Below are 12229 nucleotides of genomic sequence, written 5' to 3'. Positions count from 1 at the left end.
ACTCCGAGCTTCCACTGCAGGAGATGTGGGTTCGATCCCTGGTCGGGGAACTAAGATCCTGCATGCCGAACGGTGCAACCAAAAACAAAATAACTTAAACCCTTGACTCAATCGGACCCTTTCAGACCCAGGATTCCTCTAGCTTATGTGGTACCTTTGTGCAGATTACAAGAGGGCACCCCGCAGAAGGGGCTTGGCAAGCAGATGTTCCTGTAACAGCGGTTCTCAAAGTCCGGTCCCCAAAACAGCTGCAAAGCATCCCTTAGCAGCCCGTTAGAAATGCAAATTCTGGGACTTCACTGGTGGTCCAGTGGATAAGCCTCTGTGCTCCCAATTCAGGGTGCGTGGGTTCTATTCCCGGTCGGGGGAACTAGATCCCACATGCATGCAGCAACTAAGAGTTCGCATGCTGCAACTAAAGATCCCGCGTGCCACAACTAAGACCCCAGCGCAGCCTAAATAAATAAATAAGAAATGCAAATTCTTGGCCCCCAACTCAGAACCTCAGGGGGCAGGCCAGCACTTTGTTTTAACAAGCCCTCCAGGGGATTCTTATGCTCCTCACGTGCATCCACGCCTCAGGCACACACTAGAATAGTAACCACTCCACAGGGTTCCTGTGGGGATTCATGAGTGAATATATGCAAAGCACTTAGGACACTGCCTGGCAGACAGTAAGGCATCAGTCGATAAACATTAGCTATTTTTCACTTTACCTATAATTGAGTCACTAATGAAGGCAAGCCCAACCCGGATGCAAAGTTGACCCCACCCGCACCCCAGCCCACTACCATGTAACGAAACGGCTTATTGCACCACAGAATATCCTCTACTCATCACTTGTCCGATTCCTGTGTACTGCGCACTTATTATAAAGACAGCTCCTGGGCAGGCTCAGAGGATACAGGGGCAGACGGCAAACATGATCCGGGTCCATCCCAAGCTTCAGCATCACACAGTGGGTGTGTCAAGGTTCAGAACGCCCCCCAGCACCCCTCCACGGGGATGCAACACCCTGGGTGGACCAGTTCATCAGTGTCTTCATCCGAATTGGAAGTGACTTAGCACACAGAGTCCTGTGGGAATGATGAGGGCCCAATAAAGGGCAGTGCTTATTGGCCTAAGCCAATCAGACACTCCCATTCTCCTTGCCAGTAATTGGCTGAGGCTCAGGTGTGTGACACCCTCTGACCAATGAGGCATGAAGGCAGGTTTGTGGGGCACCTCAAGGAGAGGTTTCCCCAACTCTCAAACAGGAGGTAAGCAGTCAGAGTGGTCCTGCATTGTCTGGTCTGAGGGTGACACTTTAAGCGGCGGCGGCCGCCATGGGTGCCTGAGGGGTGACAGTCGGAGATCCCACTTAGGATGGAAGGGAGGAGAGAGGGGGGAACCTGGTCCTTTTTTTCCCTCTATTTTTAGTTTTATTGAGGAAACTCCATACTGTTCTTCATAGTGGCTGAACCAACTGACATTTCCACCAACAGTGTAGGATGGTCCCTTTTCTCCACACCCTCACGGCATTTGTTAAATTGTAGTTTTGATTTGCATTTCTCTAGCAATTAGTGATGATGAGCTTCTCTTCATTTGTTTATTGCCCATTTGTATGTCTTGTCTGGAGAAATGTCTATTTAGATCTTCTGCCCATGAACCTGGTCCTTCTTAGCATGGTTGAATTAACCAACCAGATCCTCTTTACGATCACATCCCCTCAAGCCTTTTCATGCCAAGCTGTCTGCTCTCGAAAACAAAGGTGACAAAAGTCACACACACATCCAGCGCCAGTTCCCTGGAATTGCAGCCTGTATGGTTGCCCAGGGCCCCACGCTCGGTTTAATGCTCTCCTGTGGCCATCTTCAAATTCTTTTTTTTTAAAATATTTATTTATTTATTTGGCTGTGCTGGGTCTTAGTTGTGGTATGCGGGATCTAGTTCCCTGACCAGGGATCGAACCCGGGCCCCCCTGCATTGGGAGCCTGGAGTTTTAACCACTGGACGACCAAGGAAGTCCCCATCTTCAAATTCTAAATGCTTTTTTTTTTTTTTTTTTTTAACATGAGGCTCTGCATTTTCACTCTTCATTGGGTCTGCAAATTAAGTAGCCATTCATGTAACATCACCTTGATGGTTTATGCAGTATCCACACACCACGGCTGTTTCTCCAGCATTAAAGTATACCATAGTTATTGGGGAGGAATAGAATGAAAGAAGGACTCCCTGGATGTCCTCCCTCTATTTCTTCACCTGGTAACATCGTACATCCCTCAGTGATCAATTCAGATGCTGCCTTCTCCAGGAAGCCCTCCCTGACTATGCCCACCACAATAAACCTGGACGAAGGGCCTCATCTGAGCTTCCACAGTGCCCCTTCTCTCTCCACCTCATGCTTCAACTGTGTGTGTGTGTGTGTGTGTGTGGCTGCCCTGCCGACCCTCTGGTGAGGAACTCAATAACACAGACCCAGTTTTTGCCAGCTCCCAGCTTGGGGTCTGCTCCTGAATGAGTAAATAAGCATGGGAGGAAAGTGGCTGTCACCCTACTTCCCAGGCCCGAGGGCGAGAATTCCTTTGGCAGCAAACTTCGCTGTACCCTATAGAAGCTCCTCCGCCCCTTTGTAGAACCAATGTAGTTATTACTCAAAATAATAATTAACGTTTTCTCTTTGTATGATGTTTAAAGCAGGCAGATCCTCCAGGGCCGGGAGGGCGTTGGGTTCACTTCTGGGTCTCCTGCCCAGAGCACCCGGGAGGCTCAGGTAACGTTTACTGGATAAACAGGTGATGGATGAGCCTGTGAACAAAGGAGGGGAAGAGTCCTGGGATGAATGGGTGGTGTGTCTGTGTAAGACTGCACCCCCCAGTGAGGGCTCCGGGGGGGGGCGGGGGGGGCTGGATTTGAGAGTGAATCATCTTCACCAGGCCGCAGGAACCAGTCAAGGGTGAACAATGAAATTGTGAATGAGGGCTTCCCTGGTGGCGCAGTGGTTGAGAGTCCGCCTGCCGATGCAGGGGACACGGGTTCGTGCCCCGATCCCGGAAGATCCCACATGCCGCGGAGCGGCTGGGCCCGCGAGCCATGGCCGCGGAGCCTGAGTGTCCGGAGCCTGTGCTCCGCAACGGGAGAGGCCACAGCAGTGAGAGGCCCGCGTACAGCAAAAAAAAAAAAAAAAAAGAAATTGTGAATGAATTGCTTAATGATGGGGTCACACTGCCCCCATTATGTTAGCTCACCCGCACGCTCAGCCAGTGAGAAGGCAGAGCAGATCAAAGCATCAGCCCATTTTACAGTCGGGATAAGTGAGGCTCTATGAGGTAAGTACACTTTCTCCAAGTGACACAGCAGGAGAGAGGCAGGGGTGGGGCTGGACTCAGGCTTTAGGACCAGCAATGGGTGTGGTGAGCCTCATCTGAGGCCATGGCCCAGCCCAGGGTGGGGGGCAGGTTCTCCACTGGCCTGAATACCCCCTTCCCTGGGCACGCCAACAGTGAGCAGGGCCTACAGCAGGAGGGAGTCAAACAGAGGTTTATTTTCTCACCGTTCTGGAGGCTGGAAGTCCGAGATCAGGGTGTCAGCAGGGCTGGTTTCTTGTGAGTACTGATTTTGGGTATTGGTTGGGGGTAGCACACTTTAGTGAGTAGGCGAGTTCAGAGGTATGGAATCCACATGCAGTGAGGATCAACTCTTTTTCAGAAAATAATTTTTAGTTTCATTTGTCAAGAGAGAATCCCCACCAAACCAGGAAATAACATTCTTGTAAATATGAGATACAGGTCCCTGTGTTAAGCAGCCTTTTCCCAGTGCCAGTTATTCTGGGATGCTGACTCCCCAGAGGGACCACCGGAGAGGCGGGCTGTCTTTGTGAAGGTGAAGGGCCCGACCCTGGACTTAGATTGCCAGGTGGTAATTCTCAGCTCCTCTCTCCGGTGGCACAGGGCAGGGGGGGGACATGGGGGCGGAGTCAGGGAGATGGGAGTGAGAACAGATGCAGAGCTAGCAACCCAAAACATCTCATGTCCTGTGATATTGTCAGGAAAAAGTGCCAGACAGAAATAAACGTTTATTTTTAAACGAACTCCTTCAGCAACAAGAGAGCGTTCCTCATAACCTCATAACCATTTGAATTTATGCTGAACTTTTTATAGCTCTGGGAAACAACTCACCCCCTGAAGAGGAAAGTCTAATGGGTTTTATAGTTTGTTTACACCAACCAACGCCTCCTCCAGCTCACATTAACTTTCTCCTGACGTTTTGTAATTGCCAAAGCAGGCTTCCCGTGAACTGAAATCTACAGGATCTTAATATAATTGTCTTATTCCGTAATAAGGATCATAGTATATTTCATAATTAAATGTATTAAAAGCTCATTAGCTTTATACTTAAGGAGGTCTTTGGGGTTTTGCTTTATTTCTTTCTCTGGTCAATCTTTTTCTCCTTGGGTGTCAAGAGTTTTAGGAAGTGTGTGTATAGTCAATGTAGTCTCATTCGGGGATTTTTTTTTTTAATGTTTTATTTATTTATTTATTTTTGGCTGCGTTGGGTCTTCGTTGCTGCACGCGAGCTTTCTCTAGCTGCAGAGAGCGCGGGCTACTCTTCGTTGTGGTGCGAGGGCTTCACATTGTGGTGGATTCTCTTGTTGCCGAGCATGGGCTCTAGGCACATGGGCTTCAGTAGTTGCGGCGGGCGGGCTCTAGGGCACCCAGGCTTCAGTAGTTTTGGCGCACAGGCTCAGTAGATGTGGCTCACAGGCTCTAGAGTGCAGGCTCAGTAGCTGTGGCACTCGGGCTTAGTTGCTCCGTGGCATGTGGGATCTTCCCGGACTATGGATCGAACCCGTGTCCCGTGCATTGGTAGGCAGGTTCTTAACCACTGCGCCACCAGGGAAGTCCCTTAATGTTTTATGATTCTGTCTTTTATTATTTTATTATGTTTTGGCCTAGCGTCATGCTGGGATCTTAGTTCTCTGACCAGGGATCGAACCTATGCCCCGTGCATTGGAAGCTGGAGTCCTAACCACTGGACCACCAGGGAATTCCCCCATCATTTGGGTATTTTTATTTTTTAACAGATGTAGTTAGAAAAACCTTTTAATGAGACACACATTTCATTCTCAAAGAAGAAATACATAGTTATGCTTTCATACTTCCTTTACAGAGGGGGTTGCTCTGGTCTGAATATCCGCGTCTCCCCAACATTCATGTTGAAATCTGAATGCCTTGCACCTTGGCACTGGGAGGTGGGGCCCCTCAGAGGTAATTAGGTCATGAGGGCGGTGCCCTCAGATATGGGAATCAGTGCTTTTATAAAAGCGACCCCAGAGAGCTTGCTAGCCCCTTACACCGTGTGAGGCCACATCGAGAAGGTGCTGGTTATAAACCAGGAAGAGCGGGGCCCTCACCAAAAGGTAATCATGCTGCAGCCTTGATCTTGGGCTTGTAGCTTTCAGAACTGTGAACAATAAATTTCTGTTGTTGATAAGCCACCTAGTCTGCTGTGTTCTGTGATAGCAGGCGGAATGTACTAAAACAAGAGTGATACATTTATGTGTGTGTGTGTCCATAGCTCTGTTTATCTTCCACGTCTAGCACCTGCTTCGTGGGATTATTGTGAGGATGAGTTGAGATCACGTAAGTGAAGAGCACACCAGTGCCCCCGGGATAAATTTGAGTTGATGTTGTCAACTCCTTGTGTTACCAACCAGGGTTCTAGGCCTACTTAATCAATAGAAACTGATTAGAGGCCAGACAAGAAATTCAGGCAAGGCTTTATTGGGGCCCCTGCTGCAGCAAGGGGAAGTGACAACAAACAACAGGTTCCCTTGCTGGCTGGCTTGCTGGGGGAATGGTGGAAGCTTGTTCCTTATCTGGGTTGAGGGTAGGGGCATGTCCAAGGGTCAGGCCAGAGGAGTGACTTAGGTGGTTTGCCCACACCTCTGGTAGCGTTGTGTACAGGGGGCATGCTCAGTACCCTGCTTTTGGTCCCTACACCCTGTTTTTGCTCCTGGCTCTTCAGAAGTGGCAGTTGGGGTTTTCGGTCTCTTTGTGTCTTTTGTCCATAATTTTGCCCCAACTGCACATTCTTGCAGTTATTTTTAGTCCCTTACAGTTTGATGTTTGTCCAGGTGTAAGCATTGCAGCACTGCAGCAAAGGGTCCCAGGTCCCAGCCTGTCTCACCTGCACAGTGATGAAGATAACACGAGGAAATGCCTGTAAAGCACCCAGCACGCCCACCTGTTGCCAGCCCAGACTCTTCCTTGAGACCATCGTTATTCTCCTGGTACCCACTCCGTTGTCTCTGATAACTGCACCCAGTTTTCCTGGGGAGCCAAGTGGGCCATTTCTCCCCCACTCCCCTTCCCCCTGGTTTTGGGGAAGCTGGCTCCATTACTAGCTCTAGGAGTGATCATGTGACTCACCCCCTCCCCGGCCGCTGTGATTGGTTCAGGCCACCCAGTCAGAGTCAACAAAACAGAATGGAACATTTGCCAGAACAAGTGAGAGAAAGGCAGGCACCAACTTTCCCACCCAACTTTTAGGGAGGTAAGTGTAGCTTGGAAACTGCTGGAGGCTACCTTGCCACCATGTGGATGCCTAGAGTGAAACAAAAGGGAGGGTAGCAGAGCCAAAAGTTAGATGGCAAGAGACTAGGCCTTGGTGACACTCTTTGAGCTCCTGGATCAAACCATACCTGAAGGTGCCTATATATATGGGGGGTTTTTTGCTGTTATACAAGCCAACACAATTTTCTCCTTCTTTTTGCCTTAAACCTGTTTGAACTGTGTTTCAATTTCGTGCAACCTGAGCCCTAACTGTCATAGTCCTCCTAGTTTATGATCGGATTCCTGGGGATTGGAATCCTTGAGATCTGTGCAGATTGCATGGAGCAGCCACACACCTGGATCATAGAATTCTAAAGTGTTAGGGCCACAAGGGGCCTACAAGGAAACCCCAAGCAATGACCAGAGTTTCAGAGCCTGACGGGCATGGGATCGAACCTCAGCTCTGCCGTTGCTCACCGTGGGTTCTGGACAAAAAGGGGTCATTGTTATAATGGGGATGGCACAGGGAGGTGGTGGTGGATGGCACGGGGGAGGTACCTAACCTGGTTGAGTCGTGAAGGACGACAAAATGAGGGAGGGCAACAGAGGTAGAAGGAACAGCTAGAACAAGCACGTAGAAGTGGCGAGATGGCAGCACGGCTGGGAACATTTCCAGTAGCTCTCTGTGGCTATAGTTTACTGTTCCCTTGGGGGTTGGGGGCGGCTGTCAGATGTGAGTCTGGACAAGTGGGCCAGAGCCACACAATGAAGGGTCTTGGAGCTCAGCCAGCTCTGACTTCCTCCGGAGGGCGTTGGGGAGCTGTAGGAAGGCTTCAGACAGGGAAGAAATCGTCGTATCGGGGGTGATAGAAAGCTCTTTCTGAGGCTGATATGGGGAGAGGCCGGAGGCAGGGAGAACAGGACAGAGCCAGGGGCGGGATTGTCCCCTCCCCCCCCATGCACCCCTCAGCACCTGGGACGCACGGCGTAGGTGTGGAAATCTGGGGACGGCAGTGAAGCAAAGAGGGTGGATGGATGTTATAGGAGCACCCACCGTGTCCCCTACATGGGGCTGTCAGATTTAGCAAATAAAATTACAGGAGGCACAGTTCCATTTGCATTTCAAATAAATGACAAATAATTTTTTAGAAGTATCAAGACGTTTTCTACTAAAACATTTCTCATCCAAATCTGACCGGGCATCCTGTAGTTTATGTGGCACCGGCCAGCCTCAGATTTTCACGTGGGTGAGAATCACTTGAGGATCAGGTTAAAAGGCTGATTCTGCCTCGGTAGGTCAGAGTGGGGCCTGGGATCCTGCACTTCTCAAAGGCTCCCGGGTGGGGCTGATGCCGCAGGTTGGAGACCCGCACTTTGAGGAAGTGTCCGCACTACCTTGTGGGGGTGGAGACGAGGATGACACTGCTAATAGAAAAAAAGCACTCAGCACTCTGTCCAGCCCATGACGAAAACCCAAGAGATGGTTGCTCCTCATCATGATAATAATGATTTGAATAGTGTGATTGCATGTGTGTGTGTGTGTGTGTGTGTGTCTGTGTGTGGTCTTTCTCTGTATCTCAGGGGACTTCTCAGCAGCTGTGCTGCAAACTCTCCACCTCCAGTCTGCCCAGGGCAGCTGCTCCTGTCACTTGTAGGAGAAGATATAATCAGGAGGACGTAGGAAGGGGGTTTGTAAAGGGCTCCAGCGTGGGAGTGTTCCTTGAGCCCCTGCACCCGGGAATCCCTCTGGGCACAGCCCTGGGGGTTTACGTATCACTTCATTCAACCCGTCTTCATTCAACACTGACCGATGCTTGCAATGCACAGAGTGCTGCGGGGGACTCGGGGCTCTTTTGGTTACAGTGACAGACACTCAAGTGGAATTTGCTGAGGCCACACAGGGGATTTCCTGGGAGAGACTCACTGGAGGGAAGGCAGAGCTGAACAAACCAACCTCAGGAAGGTTAGGGGGTGTTGGGGGAGGCACCTGAACTCAGCCAGGTCATCCTCTCTCTCCCCTCTTGCTTCTCCGTGCCGCTTCATTTTCTCCTCCTGCAGCCTGGCTTCCTGCACACGGTGACAAGGCTGCCATCAGCTCCCAAGTCTCCCATACCCCACAGAGACAGACAAAAGCTTTTCTCAATTCCAAAGGGGAAAAATCCCAGGGAAGGCTGATGATTGGCTGAGCTTGGGTCAGGTGACCACTGCTTGCTTCTTTCTTTGAGCTCAGACTCCATTCTCTCCCCAGCCCCCGTGATCTTATCTGGTCCCACGGCTTTCATTTCCATCTAGATGCTGATGAATCCCTGAAGGGGAGCATTGGAACTGTCTTCTGAGCCTAGCATCCAAAAACCCTGAATTAGTTAGGGTGCGGGAAGCTTCCATAACTAGGAAACCCACACGTCTTAATCCATTAGGGCTGCTGTAGTAAAATACCACAGACTGGGAGGCTTATGAACAACAGAAGTTTATTTCTCACGGTTCTGGAAGCTGGAAGTCCAAGATTAAGGTGCCAGCATGGTTGTGTTCTGGTGAATGCCGTCTTCAGGGGTGTAAATGGTGGGCTTCTTGCTGTGTCCTCACATGGTGGAAGGGGCAAGGAGCTCTCTGGGTCTCTTTTATAAGGGCACTAGTTACAATCATGAGGGCTCCACCCTCTTGACCAAAGACCCTCACCTTGTCTTGTTCCAAAGACCCTCACCTTCTAATACTACCACCTTAGGGGCTAGGTTTCAACACATGAATTTTGTGGGGACACATATGCAGACCATAATACCATACATTATAATGGTAAATCACAAGCTTTTTTCTCTTAAAACTTTTAATGATTGTAAATACACAACATAAAACTTACCACCTTAACCATTTTAAAGTGCACAGTTCAGTAGCATTAAGTACATTCACATTGTTGTGTAACCATCACCACCATCCATCTCCAGAGCTGTTTTCATCTTGCAAAACTGAAACTCTGTCCCCATTAAACTTTAACTCTCCATTCCCCCTCCCCTAACTCCTGGAAATCTCTATTCTACTTGACCTGTGAACTTGTCTCTGTGAATGTGACTACTCTAAGTACCTCATATAAGTGGAATCATACAGTATTTGTCTTTTTGTGACTGGCTTATTTCACTGAGTATAAAATTCTCAAGGCTCATCCAGGTCATAGCATGTGTCGGAATAGTCTTCCTTTTTTTAAGGCTGAATAGGGACTTCCCTGGCGGTCCAGCGGTTAAGACTCCGCACTTTCAGCGCAGGGGGCGTGGATTTGATCCCTGGTCAGGGAACGAAGGTCCCACATGCCACGTGGCAAAAAAAAAAAAAAAAAGTCTGAATAATATTTCATTATATGCATATACCACATTTTGTTTATTCATTCATCAATGGACACTTAAATTGTTTCCATCTTTTGGCCTAATGCTGCTGTAACATGGGTGTACAAATTAGACATTTATTTATTTCTTGATCATGTAACAGTTTGGATGGATATTGGGTATTGGGTGATGGAGATTGTCTCCATGAGATGGTTGTTAAAGGACCCTGAATTTGGGGGCTACACCATTGCCTAGGGTTTTGTTACCCTCTTTATCCAGCTAACAAGAGGGGAAAGAATATGGAGCAGGCATGCTTGGTTTTTTCTTTTTTTGTGTGTGTGTGTGGTACGCCGGCCTCTCACTGTTGTGGCCTCTCTCGCTGCGGAGCACAGGCTCTGGACGCGCAGGCTCAGCGGCCATGGCTCACGGGCCCAGCCGCTCCACGGCATGTGGGATCTTCCCGGGCCGGGGCACGAACCCGTGTCCCCTGCATCGGGAGGCAGACTCTCAACCACTGCGCCACCAGGGAAGCCCGGCATGCTTGTTTTTAAGCACCTTGGTGTGGAAATGGCCACTGTCACTTCCATTCCAGTCCTATTGGTGGCAACCGCTCACAAGTCCACACTTAGATGCCAAGAGGACTAGTAAATATAGTCCCTGTATGGGAAGGCACATTCCAGGAATAATTCCATACATTGGAAGGGAAGAGCAGATTTTGTGGTGAATTAGCCAACTCTACTGCAACCCCATCCTGTGTTTGGGAAATAGCCCAATACTATTGCTTTGGCTGTCTTAAGAGAGACTCAGAGTTACCAATAGTTTAAATCAGATAGAAAGCAACTTCTCTCTTGTAATATCTCAGCCAGCACAGAGCTGCTTTTCCACAAAGCCATCAAGTGTCTATCTTACTCCTTCTAGCTTGTTGCTCCACTATCCTCCATTTATGGCTTCCATCTGGTGATCCAAAAGAGCTGCTCTGGATCTTGCCATTGGGTCCTTAATTTAGTCAGCTGTTTCCCCCACCAACCAGAGAAGTTCCGAATGATCTGATTCAGAGGAGCACAAACGTGTGACCTTTCTTATACACAGGTATCTTGGGGGTGAAGTTCATACCCGTATAAATAATTTGTATTATTGTTAATGTCATAGCCCTTTCCCTCCATTCTAAGATGCATTCAAAATTTTACCTATGTAGTACTTCTGAAGGTGAGACACAGGCATACCTTACTATTTACACTTAATACAGGCCTTTTTTTTTTTCCTGAAAGGATATTATTAAATCAACAATGCACATTTTATGATTGATGCTGGCTGAGACTTGAGGGCATACACAGCCACAGTAGTGGAAATAATACTACTAGTAAGTAATATTAATCACTACCATTTCCATTGAGAGCTTACTATGAGCCAGGTATTGAATTAAGCAAATGTACACAGATCATCTCGTTAAATTGAGGCTGTGAAAGGTGTTATTCTACAAGCTAATGACTTCCAAGCTTATGACTGTTTTGGTGATGATGATAAGAAAATAATTATAAATAACATGGATAAATCATCTGTTGCTTAGGTGACAGCCAGCCAACTACAGACCCGGGAAAGGACGAGATGGCCCCAGCCTGCAAGGACACTGTGGTGTAAACAGGAATTTGAAAAGCATATATTTACTAACAGAAACAGCTAACTAAGCTTACAAAGCACCCACCTCACAAGAGGGGAGGTGGATCCCTAGCTGCTATGATCAATATTCTGTGACAGATACACTATTTATACACTATGTATAAAATAGATAACTAATGAGAACCTACTGTATAGCTCAGGGAACTCTACTCAATGCTCTGTGGTGACCTAAATGGGAAGGAAATCCAAAAAAGAGGGGATATATGTATACGTATAGCTGATTTACTTTGCGGTACAGCAGAAACTAACACAACATTGTAAAGCAACTATACTCCAGCAAAAATTAATTTAAAAAAATACTCTGTGACAGGAGGCAGTTTGCAGAGGCACGGGTCAATGCAAGAATTTGGAGCCAGACTCCACGGGTTCGAGCCCAGGCTCTGCATTCTCGGTTGTGTGACTTTCGCCAAGAGCCTTGATGTCTCTGTTCCTCGTATCTGCAAAACAGGACTGGGTACTCAATAGGACTTAATGTATCTAAAAGCCCTTGGAGGCAGGCGCGCAATGTTACTTTAGAAAGGAGGACACAGGCTCAAGAGATGGACGTCGACGCCGGGCGGCGCCTGAAGCGCTCAGTCCAGTAAAGAAAGGACCAGGGTGGCAGACGAGGGACCCCTCCGGGCACGCGGGCTCCAGCCGCTGAGAGCGGCGTCGGCAGGGAAGGGGTTACAACGATAGAGACGACAGGAGGACTAGGGGTGGCATGAG

The sequence above is a fragment of the Mesoplodon mirus genome (assembly GCF_964341445.2).
Source record: "Mesoplodon mirus genome assembly, chromosome: 19".
Lineage (NCBI taxonomy): Eukaryota > Metazoa > Chordata > Mammalia > Artiodactyla > Ziphiidae > Mesoplodon > Mesoplodon mirus.
This window is presented reverse-complemented; position numbering follows the sequence as displayed.